Genomic DNA, 18660 nt, shown 5'->3' on the forward strand with positions numbered 1-18660 from the left:
GTTAAACTAGAACTGTCAAATGACCCATTCATCCTCCTTATTGGTATATGTGCAAAAAAAGAAGAAACAAAAAACCATATCAGATATATACCTGCAATCCCTAGTCGATGCCTTATTCACAGAGGCCAAGATGCAAACTGCCTAAATGTCCATCAACAGAAGGTTGGTTAAGCAATCTTGCTGTCCATATATATGGCTTGAAAAGTATATTTTAATAAAAGGATACTACAGAATTTCCATGACACTTTGGAATCACTTGAAGATTTTGAATCATTCTTAACATGTCTGTGTATAGATATTTATATACATATAATGTGTAACAATACATTATACATGATAGATGTATGATGATGCTTAAATATATATTTATATGATGGAATGCTGTTCAACTCAAAGATAAAGGAACTCCTGTCATTTGTGAGAAACTGGATGAAATTGGAGGACATTATGGTGAGTGAAATAAATGAGATATAGAAATAATAACACTGCATGAAGTCTGTTATGTGTGGAGTCTGAAAGAAAAAATGGAAAATTGTTGAATATGTCAAAACAGAGAATATAAGAGAAGTCTTCAAGGTGGTGCAGTCTGGTGGGAAGAATAGAGAAATGTTGACCCAAGAGTACAAAGTGGTAGTTATAGAGAAGAACTAAATCTAGGGTTCTGAAGTTAAGCATGAGAATCTGAGTTATTAGTGGAGCATGCTATTCTCCATTAGAATGAGAAAGTCTGAGAATTTTCTAACAGTAGATTTTGTGGGTTCTTACCATGTGCAGGCACATAAAGGTTAACTGTGAGATGATGAATATTTTATTTACTAGTCTAGAGGAATCATTACACTATGGATATGTACATTACAATATCATTTTTGAATATTTTAATAATTATTTTAAAAGATGTATTATTCTATTTGAAAAGCAGAGTTACAGACAGAGAGGAACACACACACACTGAGAGGGAGAGACCTTGCATCTTCTGTTTCACTCCCCAAGTGCCTACAACAACCAGGGCTGAGCCAGGCCAAAGCCAGGAGCCCAAAATGCCATCTGGGTATCTCACAAGAGCTCAAGGGCCAAGGACATAAGCCATGTTCCACTGCTTTCCCTGGCACCTCAACAGGGAGCTGGATCAGCTGAAAGTGGAGCCGCTGGGACTCCACCAGCACTCATAGAGGAGACCAGTGTCTCAAGTGGTGGCTTACCCCACTATGCCACAGTGGAGACTCCTACATCTATTTAGACATCAGAATTTAAAATTTCAAAAAAAAAAAAAAAACAGTTTTGATCATCCACTCAAATGGAAACCTTAAAATGTGCAGCTTTTGGGACTGGCATTTCATTCAGCAGTTAAGTGGCTTTTGCAATGCTCACATATAGGCCCTACATATAGGATGCCTGTGGGTGAAACTGAAAGTGGAAAGAAGTGGTTACTAAAGGAGGATGCACATTCCCTGAAGGGAGGAGAGAACTTCCTCTTTGCTTATGGCCTTGTCGAGCTAGGTGGATCCAGAAGGCTTCTGTAGCTGAGGCAGCTCATGTCAAGCGCCCTGGGTGAGCACTGAGGTCAGACATAAGAGTGTGATTTGTTAAAGACACAGTGAGAGCCACTGTGCACTGCCCTCTGTCCTCAAAGCTATATCAAGGGACTTCATAGTAGAACTGTTCTCCAGAATCACTTCCTTTTAGTGCATTAAATGGAGGATATTCTTATGTCTCATAGGTTATAGTTCTGTCTAAGAGCTCACAGCAGATGTATCATCCGTGGGTTCTTCTTTGAAGACAATTAAGTTTCTAAAAGGAAAGAAGGGAGAAGAGGAAGGGAATAGCAGAAGGGGGCAAAAAGTGAAATCCCCTTTGAGAAGCAGTAACCTTGGACAGCCCTTTGCTAGGCTGCTGAGTAACAGTTCTCTTAGTTTTCTTGTTCCATTCTGTCTTTTTTTCTTTCTCAGACTAAACAGGAGAGTTGGAGGAGGAAGAGGGGGAGAATAGGTGGGAGGGCAGGTAGGTGGGAAGAAGGACTATGTTCTTAACATTGCATTTATGCCATAGATACAACATTAAATAAGAAGTTAATTTAAAAAACCACTTCAAATATGTAACACCCATATTCCTCAAAATAAGTTTGCCATCATTATAAAATTAGTTGCAGTAATTATATATAAATATATTATTAAAAGCATTAGGTTCTTCCCATACATTTGCAGAACAAATTGGAGTTCTGCACACCAAGTGTCACCCTGGCCAAGCCTGACTGTTGCATGCTTTTGGGGAGTGAAATAGTAATGTAACACATAGTTTTGGTTGTGTTTCTCTGTGTGTATGTCTCTACATCTTCATCTTTACATCTCAAATAAGTATAATTAAACAAAGAACATTTTCATTTCCATATGTTCAAATATGTTCAAATTAATATGTTCAAATTTTCTGTTCAAAGTCATTGATAAGAAGATGAATATACAGGCCAACATAGGGAGAAACTTTTTGAAATTGCATACCTAATATAACAGTTCTATCCAGAAAACTAAAAGAACTCTCAAAATTCCTTTCTAAGATAATAAAATGACCCATTTATCAGGGAAGCTTAAAATTCAGCATTTCAAACAGGTAGAAAAGCCTTGAGATCTCTTTAAACAGCAGGTGGGGTGACTTCCTAACAGCCCTGAGAAAGGAAGGCTTGTTGGGACACATTTTCTGCCTTGGTATTTTCATACACATACATGACTATATGAGCGATACATGCTTAGGTGATTTGGGGACACGGTCTGTAGTATCAGTGCAGGATCTATAACTATGAGACTGGCAGATGGGTAGGTTGTCCCCACCAGTGGGGGTCTTGTGCCTCAACCTAGCTTAGGCCCCTGGAAGGCAGAGTTCCAAAGATTCCATGACACGCTCCACCTTCTAATTCTGTGATGGCAACGGCAGACCGTTAGCTGCCACACAACAGCCAGTCCTAGCAGAGACTGAGCTACAGGCAGTGCCTTGAATCTAGGCTTTGGCAGTTTTATCCTTGTTTGTCCAGTGAAGAACTTCCCAGTGTTGTCGGGCAGTGGATCAGGTGTTTCACATCAGTAAGTGAAGCTGGACAGTTATTGTCACCCCTCAAGCCTACCTGAAACTCTTGGATGTCATTTGTTTGAACCTCACCTGTGTTTGGGTTTCCTCTCCCCAGTCCCTGTTGTCCTGCTGTGACACACCATCAGCATGGCAGGATCCCACAGCCCTGCCTCAGATCCTGAGGCAGAACTGAATGACCTCGAATGCCAGCAATTGAGATCCCAGCTGGCAAAGAGCCAACAGGACTGCTGGGAGCTCCAGGAGAAGTTTCTCATAGCTGAGGCTACAAACTTTGCCCTGGCCATGGAGCTGAAAAAATACAGTAAGTTCTCTCGGGTCATTTCACCACAGTGAAGATTGTCCTGTATCTTCTCCTGAGGAACTAAATGGCCTCACTACTTCATTGTTGTCTTCTTTTTGCTGAACTTAATTTCCTCCTGACCACACTCCCAAGCTGACACACAGGGTTTCGCAAGTTTTCCAAGGTAGCAGTGAGGTGTAGGGTGACAGGAGTGCTGAATCTTTCATGGATTCCTGTTGAGGCATCGAGCTGCCTGTTGTCCTCAGGGTCAGGCTCCACCATATTGAGTGCATGTTTATGATCATCCTGTCTGTGTCAGCTCCTGCAGCCTTATACCATCACTGTGGGCCTCATTTCTGGGGCTAACGCATTTCACTCAATTCAAGCTTCCGTTGAGTTCCCATTGGCAAAGCACTGTCCTAGGTCAGGAGTGGACATGTGTTCAGAGTGAGCAGGATGTGCTTCCAGAGAGACAGAGAGTCTCCTGTGCACTGGAACTCTGATATCCATGGGAACACCCTCACAACACAGCCTCCCCACTGGGAGAAAGTCCTGCTCCTGGAGCACAAGTTCTTCTTCCAGAAGAGGAAGACGCTGCCTGAGACCTGGGAGTGGGAGCACAGGGTGTAGGGGGGGAATCAGGCCCACTCACCTGGGTGCTCCCCACTGCCCACCTTCTCTGTAGCTTCGATTTCTCTCCCATTCATAGGTGCTATCATAATTCCTGCCTCTGTAGATTGTCACAACAATATGTGCTCCTTCTTTCCTATACAACTCCAAGGATGGTTCCTTGCTCAAGATCAACAGAATCCATGAGGCCCTTATTGCACTCTTTCTAATTTAGCAGGAACTATACTTTTTCTTGGGCCATATTGCCTCAGGGCCTTACTTTGTTATACATTGTATTCTACACAGTTCCATGAAAGATGGTCCCTTAAGTCTGAAATAACAAACACTTGAAATCTTTCCCAATGCAAGGAAACAGTCCTACACCCTTATCAAGCTCCCAAATATACAGAAGGTGACGACTTCATGCCCCAAGTTCCTGTTTGACCTGAGAGGCTGCAAGGCTTGCTGAGTCCAGTGGCTCATGATTCAGTCTGAGCTCAGGGGCTGGGAACTCTGATTCTGTAAACACCAGTGGAATCACCTTGTCAAGTCACCTTCTGTATCTTTGAAGTCCTTTTTTCTCATTTTACTGGGAAATAGCAGGGTCAGTGCTGTGGTTCAGCAGGTAAAGCCGCTGCCTGCAGTGCTGGCATCCCATATGGGTACTAGTTCAATTCTGGCTGGTCCACTACCAATCCAGCTCTCTGCTATGGCCTAAAAAGCAGTAGAAGATAACCAACGTGCTTAGGCCCCTGCATCCACATGGGAGACCTAGAAACAGCTCTTGGCGTCTGGCTTCAGATTGGCACAGCTCCAACCTTACAGCCATTTGGGGAGTGAATCAGCTGATGGAGTCTCTCTCTCTCTCTCTCTCTCTCTCTCTCTCTGCCTATGTCTCTCTGTAACTCTGCCTTTCAAATAAATAAATCTTTTAAAAATAGGAAATTTCAGATGCTATGTAGTGAGGTGATGAAATACAGATGTGAAACTCCCAATCTGGAGCCTGGCCCTGGAGTTCTTTTGGTCTTCAGCAGGCACTGACTACAAAAGCACCTCCCTGAGTTCTGCGTGTCTGTCTTTCCCCAGATTGTGAGAAGTTTAAAAACATCATTGAGTCCATACTGACCAAGAAGCTCCACTTGGAGGAGCCGCTGGCAGAGAAGCCCACGGTCCCAGAGCTGCTCAGGTAAGGGTCTCTGTGTGGGACAGGCAGGTGGGGAGGTGTGTGGGTGTCTCCGGTGGGGCAGCTCAGAAGGGAGAACTGAGGCATCTCAGGCATGGAAAGCCAAGGCACTGTGGCAAACAATGTTCTCCATGTAGGATCACTGTGGGACCCCAGACAAAGAAGTGGCCATCAAAGGAGGATGCACTTTTCTCTAAGGGAGGAGAGAACTTCCACTTTGCTGATGGCCTTGTCTAAATACAGACAGAGTTTTCAAAATGCTTCCATAGCCTAGTCAGCTCATGTCATGAGCCTTGTGTGGTCCCTGACAACATACAGAGGAGTGCTAATTGTTCAATTAACAGCAGGAGTCACTGTGCACTGACTCCCCATGCAGGACCTCTGTCCTCAATGAGTTGTATTAAGAGAGAGTTACAGTGAAACATTTCTCAAACAGTTTTTATTCTTGGGTGGGTGTGTGTGCACATTGTTGAAATCGTTACTTAATATAGAGTTGGTCTTCTGTGTACAAAGTTCATTGAAAATGCATCTTAAAGGAGAATGAGATTGAGAAGTAGAGAGGGAAGAGGAGCTGGGCTGGGAGTGTGGGTGGTACCCTGGGTATGGGGAGAAGAATAACTATATTCCTAAAGTTGTCTTATGAAATGTATATTACTTACAATAAATGAATGAATAAATTTTTAGAAAGAAATGGTAAAAATTAATTTTACAATGAAAGTAAAAGTGAATAGGTACTTTGAAAAAATTCTCCCTACAGGAGAATTTAAAATGAAAATACTATTCCCTCCGCAATTACTGTTTATTTCTGTAATAAAATGGTATGAATAGATAATAAAAAAAAAAAGACATCATGGAGTCCATGTTGACCAAGAAGCTACATGGGGAGGCCCCTGCCAAAGCAGTCCAGGTCTGCTGAGCTGCTCAGGTAAGGCTCTCTGTGTAGGGCAGGCAGGTGGGGATGTGTGACACTAGTGGGCAGCCCAAATCAAAAACTGAGCCAGCCTGTGCCAGACAAGGGCAGAGAGTTTCAGCAAAGCCCCATGTCTCAGACGTTATGAAACAAGGAGGGAGCAGAGGAATCTGAATTCAGAGCTGCAAGTGCGGAGAGTCTGTAAGTAAGGTGTCCAGGTGGATGGGCTCCCATGGGGCCCTCCTGTTTACTCTCTCTTCTGCAACAGGAAATCCCCATGGCTGTGTTTCTGGGAATCCAGTCACCAGTTAGCTTTGGTCCTCTGTAGGTGGTGCTATGCCTGTTCTCTCTTCCTCCCATGTTCTCATGGTTCCCTTAGTGTGGAGGTGCTTTTCTGTGGTCACTCACCTCAAGATGGAGCTGCATTGGGTCTTCTCAGGGGAGGTAGAGGGGATGCTGGGCTCCTCTGATTGGTCATCTTGCAATCAATCCTCATTTCCCCTTAGTCACCATCACCTCCTGATATAGAAGACTGATGCTCAGCTTGGCCCTGCCAGACCTTCATTCTTGTTTCTTGCCATGTAACCCCTGTGTGCACCATGAATCCCAGTCACTACACTGTACACTGTGTGTCTTCCTACGTGGAAATGCCTGTGGCTGGAAGGAGGAACTGAATTAGCACCTTTATGAAGGCGAGAAAGGAAGAATCCTTGCACTGTTGATAGAACATGACCTGAATGGAATCTCAGGAATTGTGACAAGATCTTTCTCTAAAAGTGGGAGCAAGGCCTTGTGTTGCCCTTTGCTGTTCTTGGCACAGGTATTTCTCCAAACCTGAGTGGTGATGCTGGTGGAGGGCTCTATAAGGCATTGTTATGAAAATCTGTGGAAATACAGAGAACCCAACACTCATCACTTCCCATCTAGAACTTTCTCCATGCTTGCACCTTAGGCATTGCCGTGGCATCCTTGAAGATCAGGACCAAGAACTTTCCCAGTTACGTCCAAAGGTCCAAAGGGGGAGAAATCTAGCCCACATCCTGCAGCAGTACCTGAAGGACGTGCTCACCGTGCATGACCCTGAGACCTGTACGGGGCAGGGCTTCCGACGACTGCTCACTGAGGCTGTCCGGCTGTCAGCGTGCCTTGAGGACCTGCTAGGAGCAGGTAAGCTGGGCACAGGCTGTCATGTGAGAAGCCTCAGGGGTTCAGATGCATTCATCTCTGCCATGGGCATTTGCCTCAGCTCTTCTTGGTACTGAACATGTGTACCAGGACAAGGTCAGCACTGCTTGGGAAAAACAGATAGGGGCAGAGAAGTCTTTCAAGTTTGCAGTATCCCAAAGGTCTCCTCCCTTCCTGATTGTGGTTGGCCATTGGGGGAAGAGGCAGGGTCCATCCTCATATCAAGACCAGAAAGACCTTGTGAAGTGAGGCCACTGTTAGGCTGAACAAAGTCACTGAGCTAACTTGAATGGAAGCCTCCAGCTCTGTGCTCAGTGTGGTTTTCAAATGGTAGACAGCTGATTGCTTTCTCCATCCAGGATTTCTCTTGCCTCATTCACTAGATGGACCAAAAACTCTGGGGCAGAGCAGATGTAACCATCAAAGGTGGAAGCTGTTGCTTGTAGGTTTCCCAATAGGACAAAGGCCCTCCTCTCCCTGGGAGTGTCAGACCAGGCACTAGAGTTAGTAGAACTTCAGTGAGGAAAGCTGTTGAGAAGGGACTCGTAACACAGAGAGAATTTCCTCTAATGATACAGCAGAGAAAACGTGGAGGGCCTGTGAAGGAGGGATGGAAGTCGGGTTCTTTGCTTCTTCATGACAGCTGGAGTTTCTCTGTGAGACCCATGGGAACATAGAACCCATGCCTTGGACTCCCACTAGTGGCAGGATGAGGGATAACAGGCAGAAGTCCCAGGGAAGCTTGAGAAGCTTCCAGTGATATGGGAGCAAAGGATGTTGGCCTAGTTTCAGGCAGATTCTGCCATGATTCTGATCTCCAAGTGCAGAGACACAAAGCCTAATGGACCACAAGAGAATGGTAAGGCATTTCTTTAAACACAGAACATTTGAAGTTTTTGTCCACTATTGGCCCATATGTAGATATTCATATGCACACAGAGGCCACCTTGATTGTAATGGGGGCAGTGATATTATCTGATTGGACATTTCTGAATCTGTTTACAGAAAATATTGAAGAGGAGGAAACACCAGCACAAGGACCTGTTGCTGACAGGTAATAGTGAATGATTAGGAGCTGGCAACAAATGGGTGAAGGATGCACAGGGTCTCGTAAAGAACAGAAAAGGGGCCGAGGCAGTCATGGAGTTGAGGCACACACAGAAACACAACTGCAGATTGTGTTGAGTCCTTCCTTGCCAACTAGGAAATCCCCCTGTTAAAGTAGGTGTCTGTTGTCCTAGTCCTAGTTGCTGATAGGATCCATCATGAACTCACAGCCTTAGGTGTTGCCTGCACACAAAGGGAACCTCTGTTCTCTGCTTTCTGGAAAAGGGAGGAAGATGTGCATCTGCTTTCTACAGAGTTAGCTGAAGTTCTCACCAGAGAAAACTAACAAAGAGGCAATGGGCAAAGGGGGCAGTTAGGAAGAATCCAGCCAGGTTCAACTGCAGAAAAGCACCTCTACAAAACCATGTTTGCTGTCCTGTGACTTGGTTAAGAGAAGGCCCAGAAGGTAGCACATCTCTAGAATCTGCCAAGCCCCTAGAACCTTGATCACATGGCTGCAGGACACTGCAACAACCCAACCTGAGCACAGGGTGTCAGCCCGCGTGGCTGTCAATGTGTGCTTGTGCTGTGACTGTGCCATGCAGCGACAGTGGAGGCTGCTTCCTCATTAGCTGCTGTGTATTGAGTGTGATGAGCAGAGGCTGATCTCTTCCCAGGCCCTCTCCCCCTAGGCAGCCACACGGTGTCCAGAGTGGAGGGAACAACCTCTATGCTGTCTATGACTGATCCCTTATGCACCCCATCCAAACCAGCCACCTCCTTGGTGTCTCTTCCTTCTTGGTTTAATCTCTGTCATCCTTATCCCACCTGGCTTCTCAGGGAGCTCTTGGAAGTGGATGAAATGGAAACCCCACAAAATTCACAGCAGGAAACATCTATCACTGGTGCTGTTGACCACCTGCTGAGTGACTCCTGCCTGCCTGAGGGCACTGTGCAAATGTCTCCTGATGCTGAGGACACCCACAGTGTGCTAGGTGTAGATGGGGAACACGCTTGTTCACAAAAGAAAGAAGAACCTGTCACCGTTCTCCCAGGTAGCCTCTCCATTCTTTGTACACAATGGCTCTCAGGTTGAGGGTCACTTTTGAGCACAGGCCCTGCAGACACAAGTTGGTTTCAGTCAGGGTCCAGGTTGTGGCACTGAACATAGACATCAGGAGAGTCAAGGAGCTTCCCTCCCCTCAGATGCAGTTTGTCTCACTGCACCCTAGCCTAAGGGAACATACAGAGGCCCTGTGTAGGAAGTGCCTTTCAGACACTCTAACTTAGAAATAATGCCTGCTGTCACCCGCAGTGATATCATTCTGTTCTACTACTGCATCCCTGGAGTTCTAGCCCCATGCAGGCTTTTAGTAACACTTCCCATGTGTGGGCCAAGTTGTGATCCTAGTTTCCCTACTTCCATCCCTAGTCTCTATCTCCTTTAAGACAGCTTATCTTAGCTATGCAATCATCCCAAAACCAGGATATAAAGTCTTTTATACTGTACTTCCTGTACAGTTCAAAAAACATAGCTGAATCCAGGAACGTCCCTACAAAATCAATGTTCAATGTTTCTCTATAACTGCATAGATTTATTTGTGCGAGGTATTATGGAGTTCATTCAGCCTTCTTTAGAAACTCCTCTACCCTTATTCACCATGATCAGTCTGATAGGATGAGTCAGTAACATAGCAACACTCCTAGATTTTAGATACATAAATCCTAAAGGGCCTGGGGAGAGAGCTCTTGAATTGCTTGTATTGTTCCCATAGACAAGAGGGAGATTACTCATGAGGAATGCTTAGAAGAGCCAAGATTCTGTGTGGCATCAAACAGGTTTCAATTCCAGGGCATCAGACTCCATGCATAGCTCTCTCCCAGTGTTCTACCTCCTCTCCACAGTCAGCAACCTGGGTCCTTTAATGAGAGCAGCCTGACAACTGCAGTTTGCCTCCTAGGAAGTTCTTGGGCTGTGAGCTTAGAATCCCTGAGGACCATTGCAGGCTGTTTCTAAGGGTTCTGGACAGAGGTTATTGAGATGCTGATCCAACTGTGAACAGGGAGATTTGACCCCTTGCCCAGGATGGCTCACCAAGCCCATCTCCTGATGTCAACTTAGTCCTCCTGGAGGATTTCTGTCACAGTCTCCTGTTGTCACACAAGAACAATCTGTCCCCTTGGTAGTAGTGGCCATCGGACACGCATATCTGACCAAAACCTGCTTAACCTAGTCAATCTCTCTGAATTTGTTTGCAGAAAATCAATATCACGAAGTGGAGGTACAAGAGCAAGTTGTCACATACACTTCCAGGTAACTCGGAGGCAGAGCAGACACTGTAGCATGGACTACTAGGGAATCAAAATGCTGGAGAAACTGGTCACTAGAGCCAGTTGGAACATTCAGCCAATGATGAAATGGCTCTTTTCATAACGTTCCCTTTTGCATTGTTTCCCTCTATATTCCCCCTTTGAACATCCCTCACATATTTTAACCTGTAGTCTGATGACAAAGTCACTTCTGTACCTGTGATGCATGTCTTCAGTGTCTCTGCCCTCCCATCCCAGCAGGGAGCTCCCAGAGGAGCAAGAGCGGGAAGACCCAGAGGACTCACTGGACGAGTGCTACCTCACTCCCTCGATTTTTCCGGTCGTTTCTGAGCTTGACCATTCCACGTGGAGCAGCTGGTGCTCCCTGGAGCAGCAGGACATGCTCTCTGCTCCAGATGCAAATGGTGAGTCCTCCACTGTGAGGTGATACAACCCCCTCTGCTTGCCAAGGAGCCCGCACTATCCTTGCACTCATCACTCCCACCTGACTGAGAGGGCTCCTGGACATGGGATGGTCTGAGACGTTCTCAGCATCTGTTCTTTTTCAACCAGTCTGTTGCACAGGTGTGGTTGGCCCATCCAGCCTTGCTGTCCTCCCATTCCTTGTGTGGCTTTGTCACTCAGATTCCAGTGCTCAGTCATTGCCAGAAGAATGTCACAGATGCACACCCACCTAAGCAGCACATCTCATGCTTGTCTCTGCCATCCATTCCTAATGAAGCAGACCCCTCTGCCCCCTGCAGTGTTGATCACACGAGTCATTCCCCATCCCTGTCATGTGACATTGCTTCCTGTCAGAGCCAGCAGCATGCTCGTCTCCATTGCAGTCAAGATACTCCCCCTGTTTCATTGAACCCAACCACGTTGTCTGTCCCTTCAACGTTGGCATCATTTCACCTACCACACATACAAAATGTTCTGTCATTCCTTTAGTAGTGTGTCCCCAGGCTGCAGGTCTGAGACCTGTGCTTAGAGATTCCATGAGTAGCCAAGTTTTCTCTTGTGCTGCACACATTCACTCTGATACCCAGAACTGAAAATTCACCTGTTCCACCTTTTATCTTATCCTCAATGTACAAAATATGGTAAACCACAAACTACCAAGAGAGCTTGTTTGAGAACCATGGGCACTGCACTTCCTCTCATGGAAAGGAATCACACTAGGAACCAAGCATCTCCAGAGAATATTATTTTAGATTTGATTTTACCTTATGAAAGGCAGAATTAGAGAAACAGGGAGAGAGAGAGAGAAACAGGGAGAGAGAGAGAGAGGCAACTCTTGCATACTCTGGTCTGCTCCCCACATGGCCACAATGGCATCGACTGGACCAGGCCCAGGGAGGAACTAGGAGTTTCCTCCAGGTCTCCTATGTGGGTGCAGGGCCCAAGTACTGGACCATCTTCTACTGCATTCCCAGGTGCATTAGAGGGATTTGGATCAGAAGTAGAACAGCCAGGACTTGATCCGGCATTGACATGGGATCCTGGGGTTAAAGGCAGCAGCTTTACCTGCTTGCCACAGCAACCACACTTGGGAAAATTTGTTTCATTTCTGTAGGTAATCAGGTCAGTGATTATTGGTGTGATGACTGGAGGAATAGGGAGGTTTACCTCATGTGTCAAGAAAAATGAACAAGCTAGTTCCCTCAGAAATGACCTCCACCCTCTAGACAATTCCTATCTGAGGAGTCGGCAGTGACACTGAGGATACTGGTGTGCTGTGCTAGTGCTGGACAGCGCATTGCACAGGCTTTGAGGGGATCATCCTGGATGACTGTGCCTGTTTGAATTCATTTGCAGAAAAGGAACATGACAATGATGAAATGCAAGAGGAAGCACAAGCCCTGTCACACACCAGGTGAGTCTTAGGAACCCTGGGCAGCGAGCTTAGTGCTGACCCGGGCAGACTCCAGGTCCAGAGAAGAAGAGCAGTGCCACTGTGCATCTCCCATCCATTGAGCCAACCCTGCGGCACCCCGTCAGCACTGCTGTCTGCCATCATTAGGGTACTAGTCTGGGTTTCCACTTCTCCCTAGCTTTTCCACGTAGTGACCTGCAGCAGGCTGACTCCATGAAGGAGCCTCTCCAGGGATTCCTTGCCATCGTTGCCTCTCTCGTGTGCAGTGAAGGGCAGGGTGCTGCTCACAGGTCTCCTCTTCTCATGAGCTTCTCTGCCCCCCATTAATCATGTAAAACAACCTGACAGAAACTAGTGCCTCAGCACTGAGAATAAGACTGACGGCTAAATCCGTGGTAGTCTCCAGTATCCCACAAGGGGAATTCATTGACTCTGCATGTAGTTTACATAAATCTGTTGAAGCCAGTTTTCATTTCCCAAATACTCATGGGTACTAGTGGACCAACTGAGAGTCATTTCTCCAGGCTGAGTCCCTAATGACCTCAAAACAGAGGAAATCCTCTGTTTCTCTCTGCTTCTGTCTCCATGCCCTGTCAATATCTCCGCTACTCACTTATCACCTCAAACCTAATACTCTTTCTCCAAGAAGATGAGAGTTCTGTTTGCCTGTTTACTTTAAAATGACTTCAAGCAGTACAAATAAGCATAAAGAAGTCTACAAGCACACATAGATTTAATATTTGGCTGTAGTTGATTCATGTGTAAATATTATATATCTACACATACTTACCATTCTAAGTGAAGGCAGTTGTGTTTCTGTTTTACCTGGCTTTCTGTTTGCCACGTGCTTCCTATGAGCACTTCATTTTTCCTCACATGAAAGCTGCCCTGTGATAACGTTCAGTTCATCTACTCCAGGTGGTCAGCAAGGAGCCTCCTCAAATGGAAGACATTGCATCCTGTCTGCACCGTTAGTAGCCAGTCTTCCCCAGATAGGGACAAAGTTGTGGGTGGCCCCTTGCTCAGCCCAGCCACTTCTGGAAGCCTCCTCTTGGAACAGCTTGGAAAGGGGCTTTCTGTTCCTTCTATGTTTCTCACCCACCTTTCCCTCCCTCCAATCTCATCAGGGAGATTCCAGAGATTGAAGATCAAGATGTCTCACAAGACTCTCACGGTACGTGTTTAACTCCTACACTTCTTCTGGAAGCTTCTGACTGGCCCCATTCTAGGAGCACCTGGTCCTCACTGGAGAAACAGCCTGTCTGCTCTGCTCTTGTTGTAGACAGTGAGTGCTCCATTGTGAACGGGAACACTCCACTGGTCTCCCAGGTGGCCTCTGTAGTCTTGGGTTGCTGCACCTGTGTTGGGTGAGACAGACCACTGTGCACTCAGGCCCTGGGCACTTATCTCAGTCTGGATGTGGCTCTTGGGTGGAGTTTGCTCATAGTCATCCAACAGGGGAATCCCTTGGCTGTCACCAGGCCCACTTTCAAGGCGCAGCTTTTGACGTCAAGACAGGGAAGGAGGGGATAGTGTCTAAACTCGGCATTTTTTTCTCCTGTAAAGCCTCCATAATCTTGCACCAGGACAGGAATCTATTCAGTATCTGAGTGAGGCTGAGGGGTCCCTCACGTCATCACAGGCAGAGTGCCTCTTGTTGAGTAGGAGCCTTGAAGTATTGCTTCATGGGGGGGGGAGGCAGAGAAAAAGTCCAATTTCCTTGAATCTGATCTTCAATGAGGTTTTACACTTTCTCTCAGCAAGAATCACTCATCAAATCATTCAGTAGGAAAATCACGAAATCCTGATGCCCTTCCGTGTTTCTCAATGTTCTGCAGTAGAATTGGCAATGACAGTTGTCCCCCCAGTGCTATAGATCAGCAGGCACCTTTTCTTGGTGAGACCATGCGCTTTTCCTCTGTACAGATGTACAGAGATGTGCAGAGTCATCCCAGGACACAGCGATTCACACCCAGCTATGAAGGCCACTCTCATGGGCATCTGTGCTGTGCTAGACCCTGTGCCATCCTGATCCATGCAACCCTCACTGGACCTCTCCTGGTGGAGATTCTGTCCCCACCTTGGGGAGAGGATCCTGAGGCTCAACAAGGTCACTCTCCCAGGTCACCCCACCTTGTGTGCATTGCAATCAGAGACCACTCCTTTGCCTGCCCCTTGTCTGTAGGCTCAGTCCACTTGTTTTCAGCAGACATGCCAGCGAGGTGGCTGCTATGGGTACTCACACTTAAAACTTTTCTTCTGTAACAAATTGTGTTGAGAGAATTTCAAATATCAGTAGAAAAGTTCTGGTCTGCAAACAAGAACTTCTAAAGGCCCTGCACAACATCTCCCACTAGGAAGGCATCGGTGTGCTTCGTCCCTGAGCAGGGTCAGCACCTCATTGAGGTTCTCAGATAGAACTCCAGCTCAGGAGTGCCCCATGGCCTGAGAGTTCCTGGTCTCTCCCCTCGGACTTTTTGCACTCAGTGTCCCAGTGAGGCATGCCCATCTCCATTTCTGTCCAAAATGGTTGCTGTTTCACAGAACAGAGTTCCCTGGATGAACGTTTCTAGGCTCCAGTTGTGCCTGGGATGTCTGACTGCAAGCATACAGGAGCTGCTTATGCTCAGAAAGCCAGAGCAGATTGGTGGGCAGTTTATGTACAGAATGATCCCTTTTGAGAGTTGGTAAACCTTTATCTCTGTCCCTGGTGACTGCTCTGTCCTTGTACTCCTATCCCCACTAGGATGAGTGAAGTCATTGCTACGTGCCAGACCTACAGACTTGTGGCTATAGACTCAAAATCCTGAATTGAGCTGTAAGCAGGAGTTAGAATTCATGATTGTTTATTTGTTATGGAACAGAGCTGTGACCATTTCACAGCAAGCTCAGCAGCATGTGCCCCGGTGGTGTTTGCTCCCTCCTGGTGGGAACCTTGGAGGATCACTGTCGCCACTTGCTTACTTTTTCTTCAATGCCAATCCTCAGCTCTGCCCTTTGACATCCATGCTTATCCAGGCCACAGCATCCATATAGGCATCTCTGTCGTTCATGTTCTCAATGGCGTTTCCATTGGAAGATGAATTGACTAGGGAAGAGTTCATCCAGAAATACATGCTCTTGAATTGCTTGTATTGTTCCCATAGACAAGAGGGAGATTATTCATGAGCAACTCTTAGAAGAGCCAAGATTCTGTGTGGCATCAAACAGGTTTCAATTCCAGGGCATCAGACTCCATGCATAGCTCTCTCCCAGTGTTCTACCTCCTCTCCACAGTCAGCAACCTGGGTCCTTTAATGAGAGCAGCCAGATGACTGCAGTTTGCCTCCTAGGAAGTTCTTGGGCTGTGAGCTTAGAATCCCTGAGGACCATTGCAGGCTGTTTCTAAGGGTTCTGGACAGAGGTTATTGAGATGGTGATCCAACTGTGAGCAGGGAGATTTGACCCCTTGCCCAGGATGGCTCACCAAGCCCATCTCCTGAGTCGACTTAGTCCTCCTGGAGGACTTCTGTCACAGTCTCCTGTTCTCACATGAGAACAATCTGTCCCCTTGATAGTAGTGGCCATCGGTAACCCATATCTGACCTAAAACCTGCTTAACCTGTTCAATCTCTCTGAATTTGTTTGCAGAAAATCAATATCACGAAGTGGAGGTACCAGAGAAAACTGTCACATACACTTCCAGGTAACTTGGAGGCAGAGCAAACAGTGTAGCATGGACTACTACGGAATTGGTAGCCAGTCTTTCCCAGATAGGAACTAAGTTGTGGGTGGCCCCTTGCTCAGCCCAGCCACTTCTGGGAGCCTCCTCTTTGGAACAGCTTGTAAAGGGGCTTTCTGTTCCCTTTCTGTTTCTCACCCACCTTTCCCTCCCTCCAGTCTCATCAGGGAGATTCCAGAGATTGAAGATCAAGATGTCTCACAAGACTCTCACGGTACGCGTTTGACTCCTGCACTTCTTCCGGAAGCTTCTGACTGGTCCCATTCTAGGAGCACCTGGTCCTCACTGGAGAAACAGCCTGTCTGCTCTGCTCTTGTTGTAGACAGTGAGTGCTCCATTGTGAACGGGAACACTCCACTGGTCTCCCAGGTGGCCTCTGTAGTCTTGGGTTGCTACACCTGTGTTGAGTGAGACAGACCACTGTGCACTCAGGCCCTGGGGACTTATCTCAGTCTGGATGTGGCTCTTGGGTGGAGTTTGTTCATAGTCATCCAACAGGGGAATCCCTTGGCTGTCACCAGGCCCACTTTCAAGGCGCAGCTTTTGACGTCAAGACAGGGAAGGAGGGGATGGGAATGCAGGATGGCAAACACTGAGCCACCACCATTTCTCTTGGAGAGGTTTCTTGAAGAAGTCACTGTGATGTTCTTAATTTTAACAACAGTTGCAATTGTAAACAGCATCCTCCAAACTTCTCAGGCTTAAAGTTTTGGCAGTCTGTACAATGTTTCCTTAGTTATCTGACACTAGGTATCCTTGGTTGGCAGACTCTGTTTTCTCTGAAGCAGCTTGGTGCTAACCACAGCAGTCCAGTCCCGCACCTGTCTCCATGGTGTGGTTTTCATCTTCTGCTTTACAGCACTGATTTGTGCTCATATGAGGTCTGTAGTTTTAATCCAGTGTCTAAACTCGGCATTTTTTTCTCCTGTAAAGCCTCCATAATCTTGCACCAGGACAGGAATCTATTCAGTATCTGAGTGAGGCTGAGGGGTCCCTCACGTCATCACAGGCAGAGTGCCTCTTGTTGAGTAGGAGCCTTGAAGTATTGCTTCATGGCGGGGGAGGCAGAGAAAAAGTCCAATTTCCTTGAATCTGATCTTCAATGAGGTTTTACACTTTCTCTCAGCAAGAATCACTCATCAAATCATTCAGTAGGAAAATCACGAAATCCTGATGCCCTTCCGTGTTTCTCAATGTTCTGCAGTAGAATTGGCAATGACAGTTGTCCCCCCAGTGCTATAGATCAGCAGGCACCTTTTCTTGGTGAGACCATGCGCTTTTCCTCTGTACAGATGTACAGAGATGTGCAGAGTCATCCCAGGACACAGCGATTCACACCCAGCTATGAAGGCCACTCTCATGGGCATCTGTGCTGTGCTAGACCCTGTGCCATCCTGATCCATGCAACCCTCACTGGACCTCTCCTGGTGGAGATTCTGTCCCCACCTTGGGGAGAGGATCCTGAGGCTCAACAAGGTCACTCTCCCAGGTCACCCCACCTTGTGTGCATTGCAATCAGAGACCACTCCTTGGCCTACCCCTTGTCTGTAGGCTCAGTCCACTTGTTTTCAGCAGACATGCCAGCGAGGTGGCTGCTATGGGTACTCACACTTAAAACTTTTCTTCTGTAACAAATTGTGTTGAGAGAATTTCAAATATCAGTAGAAAAGTTCTGGTCTGCAAACAAGAACTTCTAAAGGCCCTGCACAACATCTCCCACTAGGAAGGCATCGGTGTGCTTCGTCCCTGAGCAGGGTCAGCACCTCATTGAGGTTCTCAGATAGAACTCCAGCTCAGGAGTGCCCCATGGCCTGAGAGTTCCTGGTCTCTCCCCTCGGACTTTTTGCACTCAGTGTCCCAGTGAGGCATGCCCATCTCCATTTCTGTCCAAAATGGTTGCTGTTTCACAGAACAGAGTTCCCTGGATGAACGTTTCTAGGCTCCAGTTGTGCCTGGGATGTCTGACTGCAAGCATACAGGAGCTGCTTATGCTCAGAAAGCCAGAGCAGATTGGTGGGCAGTTTATGTACAGAATGATCCCTTTTGAGAGTTGGTAAACCTTTATCTCTGTCCCTGGTGACTGCTCTGTCCTTGTACTCCTATCCCCACTAGGATGAGTGAAGTCATTGCTACGTGCCAGACCTACAGACTTGTGGCTATAGACTCAAAATCCTGAATTGAGCTGTAAGCAGGAGTTAGAATTCATGATTGTTTATTTGTTATGGAACAGAGCTGTGACCATTTCACAGCAAGCTCAGCAGCATGTGCCCCGGTGGTGTTTGCTCCCTCCTGGTGGGAACCTTGGAGGATCACTGTCGCCACTTGCTTACTTTTTCTTCAATGCCAATCCTCAGCTCTGCCCTTTGACATCCATGCTTATCCAGGCCACAGCATCCATATAGGCATCTCTGTCGTTCATGTTCTCAATGGCGTTTCCATTGGAAGATGAATTGACTAGGGA

The 18660-nt window shown here is 46.8% G+C and overlaps 1 long non-coding RNA gene across 1 annotated transcript; it reads left to right on the forward strand.

Moving 5' to 3' along the window:
• Positions 1–5050: 5050 nt before the first annotated feature.
• LOC149125331 (uncharacterized) lies at positions 5051–8317 on the forward strand. Its single transcript, XR_016211373.1, has 3 exons — positions 5051–5150; positions 7010–7224; positions 8248–8317. It is a non-coding gene; the product is annotated as an uncharacterized LOC149125331 (long non-coding RNA).
• The last annotated feature ends 10343 nt before the right edge of the window (positions 8318–18660 follow it).

Source organism: Oryctolagus cuniculus, chromosome 7 (assembly GCF_051225735.1).
Source record: "Oryctolagus cuniculus isolate XC-2025 breed Fujian yellow rabbit chromosome 7, ASM5122573v1, whole genome shotgun sequence".
Classification (NCBI taxonomy): Eukaryota; Metazoa; Chordata; class Mammalia; order Lagomorpha; family Leporidae; genus Oryctolagus; species Oryctolagus cuniculus.